Here is a 6,478-nt window from a genome sequence, read left to right on the forward strand (position 1 = left end):
GAGGCTTGTTCTGTCAGAGTGCTGACACATCGCTCTAGTCGACAGAGCAGAGACAGATGTCTCCTGTTAGGCATGTCGTATGCACCCTTGCTGTCTCTACCACTCCCGTGCTCTTTTTCAGTCTTTCTCTCTGTTGTTCTTTCATTCTCTCTCTCGCTCTATTGTTATTTCATTCTCTCTCTCTCTTTTAGATATGATAGGGACCAGGAATAATATTAAAGTATGAGAGCTGGTGTGTTTTGGATTAGAGGGAGGGATAAAGCTGGGGGATAAAACATATCAGTTGCCGTGGTCCAATCCCTCCACTCGCCCCTCTCCCTCCACCTCTTCTCCTCCCTTTCCCTAACACTCCTGACTTTTAACAAGGCTGCCATTTCCACTAAATTAGTGCCCAGGGTTTTAATTGCAGTTTATGAAGGTCATTTATTAGCGCAAGAGTTTCTGTGATCTGGCGTCCAACGAGCCTGGCTGGGCTTTGGGCTTTGGGCTTCTCCCAGCTTCCCTGCGGTTTTGCCTCTTTTCGTTTTTTTCCTCCCTCCTTTTAAAACCAGAATGTTTTTTGCGCCTAACCGTACATGCTGCTGTTTTTATAGAGAATTAGCACTCCTCACACCCACGCCTGGCTGTGTGGCTCACACTTTAAGCGGTGCAGTTAAAACATCCATCCGCGTTAAAACCGCTGGGGCACGTGTCATGAGTAAGTCGTTGAGCCTAGTCTGTTCCTCTCAGGCTGTAGTTCCAATCATTATACAACTACAAGACTTCCGATACTGCATTATTGTATCGATGCCTGATGTGTAGCCTATGTTTGGTGTTATGATATTCGTCTCATTTCTCCGATTGCACGATGGACCTTTTCCCAAAACCTCTCTCTCCCTACCCACCCTCTCTTCCTCCATCTTTCCTTCTCTCTCTCTTCCTCCATCTCTCTTTCATCACGTTCCAAAGGCACCCTGGAGGCTAATTAAGCCTTAATTACGTTTGTTGGAATTGATTTGTTATTTAGTCTTGCCTCTGTTGTTCCAGCTCATTGGCTCCCATAGAAATGTCATTAATGCACAATTATTTTCACGGGTGGTCTAATTAAAGGAACATACTCTCTGGGTTTCCGCTGATGAGCTGGTAGGAAAGGGGACATGTTGGCGACATTTCCCCCCCCCCCCCCAATGATCCAAAATGGCTTCCGTAACAGGGGGCACATGACCTGCATTGCAGGGTAGATGTTCTGCTGAGATAAGTCAATTGGAAATGACTGTAGAATGGTGGAAGTCACCTGTATAACTGGGGATGTGGTATGTATTGAATGTTAACGGATTGTTGGGAGATGACAACAGAAATTAGAAGGAATATATGTGGAAATGAAAGTCTCACCCCTTCAGCTTCTGGACAGGAGCCCAGGCCCAATAGCCCATATGCCCTTAATGGGTCACATTTTAAAAAACATTTTAGTCATTTAGCAGACACTCTTATCCAGAGCGACTTACAGTAGTGAGTGCATACATTTTCATTCGTACTGGTCCCTCGTGGGAATCGAACCCACAACCCTGGTGTTGCAAGTGCCATGCTCACTGCCTCAGAATACGATACCTTCTGTTCTACTCTGACCCCGGCAAACTCATTCTCTCTCACACCGGGCACTTCTGATCCCCAGAAACATGTGCACCCCCACAATTGACCGTTTTTTCCACCGGTTGAAGGACATCCCACCCTGACACCCTGCAGAAGTAAAGAACTTGTCGTGAACCTCCCAAGCACCAGGATAATCCCCATATCCCAGAATATTAGTGTATTAGTGTAAAACATCTCCATGTTGGATAGAAATAGATTCACCCATGTTATTATCGTACCGATTTGTCAGGACATTGTGACTTATGAAGCTTGTTCTGAAATACAGACGTGATTTCTGGCCAGGGGGTTGCACTGTGTACAAGTCTTCAATTTAAAACACGATTATTTGAATTAGGTGTTTGTGAAGGGCTGAAACCATAACCTGTAAAAACCTGTCCTGTTTATAAATATATAATATATTTGCCCTCATGTACTGAACTAGCTTGTTAATGTTGGAGGTTCATCTCCTTCATATCCCTCACTTGGGAATGACTTATTTTGTACAATGGACTGCATTTTAAGTAATCTTGTACAGATACAGGAAGACCAATATTTTTTTGAAACTTTTATTCAAAATTACAAGTGTTGATGTCCCCACATGTTTTTGGTTTTGAGGCTTGTGCATCTGGTGTCTGCAGTTCATCTGTCTAATCCCATAAAAGGAGAGAGAAATGCATCAATACTATTACAATGCTGCATTCATTTCAATGAATATATATTCCTGTTTGACATCCATTTACATACTTATATTGAACATGTTAGCCTTCATCACATGTGTCACGTTCCTGACCTGTTTTCCTTTGTCATGTATTTGTTTTAGTTGGTCAGGGCGTGAGTTGGGTGGGTTGGTCTAGGTTTGATTTTCTATGTTGGGATTTCGTGTTCGGCCTGGTATGATTCTCAATCAGAGACAGCTGTGAATCGTTGTCCCTGATTGAGAGTCATACTAAGGCAGCCAGGGTTTCACTTGTGTTTTTGTGGGTGTTTGTTCCTGTGTCAGTGTTTGGGCCACACAGGACTGTTTCAGGTTAGTCACGTTTGTTGGGTTTTGTAATTTGTAGTGTTTGTTGTTTTTCCATTAAAACATGAATACTTACCACTCCGCATCTTGGTCCGATCCATGCTCCTCCTCGTCTGAGGAGGAGAACGACTACGACAGCCGTTACAACATGCCAATACTTGTTTTGTATCCAATGTATTTAGCTTACTTTAGGATGAAGCAGCCTAGGCCTTCTAATCTACTGGATGGTTCAAGCTGTGAATGCTGATTGGCTGACAGCCATGGTATATCAGACCATATACCACAGGTATGACAAAACATGTATTTGTACTGCTCTAATTACATTGGTAACCAGTAATAATAGCAATAAGGCACCTCGGGGGTTTGTGATATATGGCCAAGGGCTGTGTCCAGGCACTCCCTGTTGCGTCGTGCTTAAGAACATCCCTTAGCCGTGGTATATTGGCCATAGGCCACACCTCCTCGGGCCTTACTGCTTAAATATACAACCATGTTATCTTGAACATTGGTGTCATTTCATAATATACACAGGTGTGTATAGTTGTATGAATTAATCACAATGCAAGCAGCTATAATGCAATATTAGGTTCCCAGTGAAACACCACTATTCTGGCTATTAATCATTCTTAAACATTCAGTAAAATAGCTTATTTAGCTATCTCAAAAAATTGTGCCTGTATGATCTCATGCATGCAAGCTTACCTGTCATGTCCACCACGATGGAGCAGCAGACCAAGCAATATGCAAGAGGAGGACCCAATACTGTAGGACAATTATTTTGGTTGCTGTCGACATTCATTCACGAGCACTGAGGAGATCGCTTCTGTTACTTGTTTACTTGTTATTCGTGTCAGATATTTCCATTTTGGGATCGCACTTCACTGAATTTCTCGCACTAGTAGCTCATGCTGCTACAGTAGCTACAATGGGGCTTCAAAGGTCTCACACTCGGTTGGAATGTGAATTAGTTATCTCGTGAAATCCCGTCCCAAATGGCAGTAGCCTACTGGAAAAGTGCAACCTACTAAGGTAGATGCCTTTGGAGGCAGGTAAGCAGCTGCCTTTGGATTGGTTAAATAATAACAGTAGGCTACAGCAACATTAGTTTCCATTCATACAAAGTGTCAAAACGATTGTCCAGCAGTGGGCGCAAAATCATGATGCTCAGAAGTTCATGTTCTACCAAGCCGTGATGATACTTGATGGTATGAGGTTGGTTGGTTTGCAGAGCCTTACCCAAACCATAGTCCCAAGGTACGGTACTGCATTGTTTGGCTTACAAACACCGCTTCTAGCTGTCCTTTGGCAGAGATTCTAAATATTCAATATTCATTCAAATCCTCCTGCTGCAGGATTATTTTCCTCCTGCAGCGAAATGGGTCATATTAAGATATGACATCTGTAAGAGCACTGAGCAGCACCAGTAGCAGCTCTCCCTCACGCACTCCCTCAGTCAGTCACTGACGTTTTTCCTGTGCTTTTCGCTCTTGTCTGCATCTACCATTTCTGTCTGTTATTATTGTGTATAATGGGCTTCAATCCAGAGTGCTGGCTGGCAGGCTGACGGGTGTGTTGGACAACTGCCTCACAGATGGCGGAGGGAGGGAGGGAGGGAGCATGGAATGGGGTCACTTGAGTTTATTGCTCAAAGTATATCAATCAGCTCTGTTTCTCCACCCCTGGAGCAGCTGTTCTGTTACCTCCCTCTTCTACCTCATAAAACCGCCATCTTTGGGAGTGTTATATCAACAATAACAGTGTTCGTAATAAAACTGCACAAGATACTGCATTGTTTTGATCAAGGTTTATATGCTCTATGGCTCCCGAGTGGCGCAGCGGTCAAAGGCACTGCATCTCAGTGCAAGAGGCGTCACTACAGTCCCTGGTTCAAATCCAGGCTGTATCACATCCGGCTGTGATTGGGAGTTCCATAGGGCAGTGCACAATTGGTCCAGGTTTGGCCAGGGCAGGCCGTCATTGTAAATAAGAATTTGTTCTTAACTGACTTGCCTAGTTAAATAAAAAAAAACAGAGGATTTGAGTATTACTAAACTTGAACCTTATATTTCTTGCAGACTATGATATATCATATTGCATATGCTCAGTTGTGGAAAAAGTACTCAATTGTCATACTTGAGTAAAAGTAAAACGTTAAAGTAAATGCTATACATCAAATTATTTTTATTAACCAAACAGCATAATTTTATAGATGTTTTAATTTTATGGACAGCCATGGGCACACTCAGACTTAATTAACAAATGCAGTATTTGTGTTTTGTGAGTCCACCAGATCAGAGGCAGTAGGGATGGCAACGCTTTATATATTTACACTACCGGTCAAATGTTTTAGAAAACCGACTCATTCAAGGGTTTTTCTTTATTTTGACTATTTTCTACATTGTAGAACAATAGGGAAGACATCAAAACTATGAAATAACACATATGGAATCATGGAGTAACCAAAAAAGTGTTAAACAAATCAAAATATATTCTTCAAAGTTGCCACCCTTTGCCTTAATGACAGCTTTGCACACACTTGGCATTTTCTCAACCAGCTTCATCTGGAATGCTTTTCCAACAATCTTGAAGGAGCTCCCACATATGCTGAGCACTTGTTGGCTCCTTTTCCTTAACTCTACGGTCCGACTCATCCCAAACCATCTCAGTTTGGTTGAGGTTGGGGGATTGTGGAGGCCAGGTCATCTGATGCAGCACTCCATCACACTCATTTGTTTTTAAACAGGACAATGACCCAACACACCTCCAGGCTGTGTAAGGGCTATTTGACCATCATTTGTTTTTCAACAGGACAATGACCCAACACACCTCCAGGCTGTGTAAGGGCTATTTGACCAAGAAGGATAGTCCCACTAAGCCCAAACCAGATGGGATGGCGTATAGCTGCAGAATACTGTGGTAGCCATGCTGGTTAAGTGTGCCTTGAATTCTAAATAAATCCCTGACAGTGTCACCTGCAAAGCACCCCAACACCATAACACCTCCTCGTCCATGCTTCACGGTGGGAATCAAAGGACAAAACCAGACCAAAGGAGACATTTCCACCGCTCTAATGTCCATTGCTCGTGTTTCTTGGCCCAAGCAAGTCTCTTCTTATTATTGGTGTCCTTTAGTAGTGGTTTCTTTGCAGCAAATTGACCATGAAGGCATGATTCACACAGTCTCCTCTGAACAGTTGATGTTGAGATGTGTCTGTTACTTGAACTCTGTGAAGCATTTATTTGGGCTGCAATTTCTGAGGTCCGTAACTCTAATGAGCTTATCCTCTGCAGCAGAGGTAACTCTGGGTCTTCCATTCCTGTGGCAGTCCTCATGAGAGCCAGTTTCATCATAGCGCTTGATAGTTTTTGCGATTGTACTTTTTTCCGTATTGACTGACCTTCATGTCAGTAATGATGGATTGTCATTTCTCTTTGCTTATTTGAGCTGTTCTTGCCATAATATGGACTTGGTATTCTACCAAATAGGGCTATCTTCTGTATACGCCACTACATTATCACAACACAACTGATTGTCTCAAAGAAATTCCACAAATTAACTTTTAACAAGGTTATTTGAAATTGGAAATTCTACAATGAGTGGTTTGGAAGGAATCAGTGACAGTGGCTAACTGCAAGCATTCTCTAACCTGCTATTCAGTGGAGTGGCTGTGTGGTCCCAAATCTGGGAAAACTTGACTTCAGTGAGTTCAAAACAACTGGGAATTCCGGAAAAAACTAGTTCCGACTGGGAAATACGTTTTGAACGGTCATCCAACTCGGAATTGTAAGTCGGGAACTCGGGCCTCTTTCTAGAGCTACGACCTGAAGATCAATGACATCATCATGATTC

Source organism: Salvelinus namaycush, chromosome 16 (genome assembly GCF_016432855.1).
Source record: "Salvelinus namaycush isolate Seneca chromosome 16, SaNama_1.0, whole genome shotgun sequence".
In the NCBI taxonomy this organism is placed as follows: domain Eukaryota; kingdom Metazoa; phylum Chordata; class Actinopteri; order Salmoniformes; family Salmonidae; genus Salvelinus; species Salvelinus namaycush.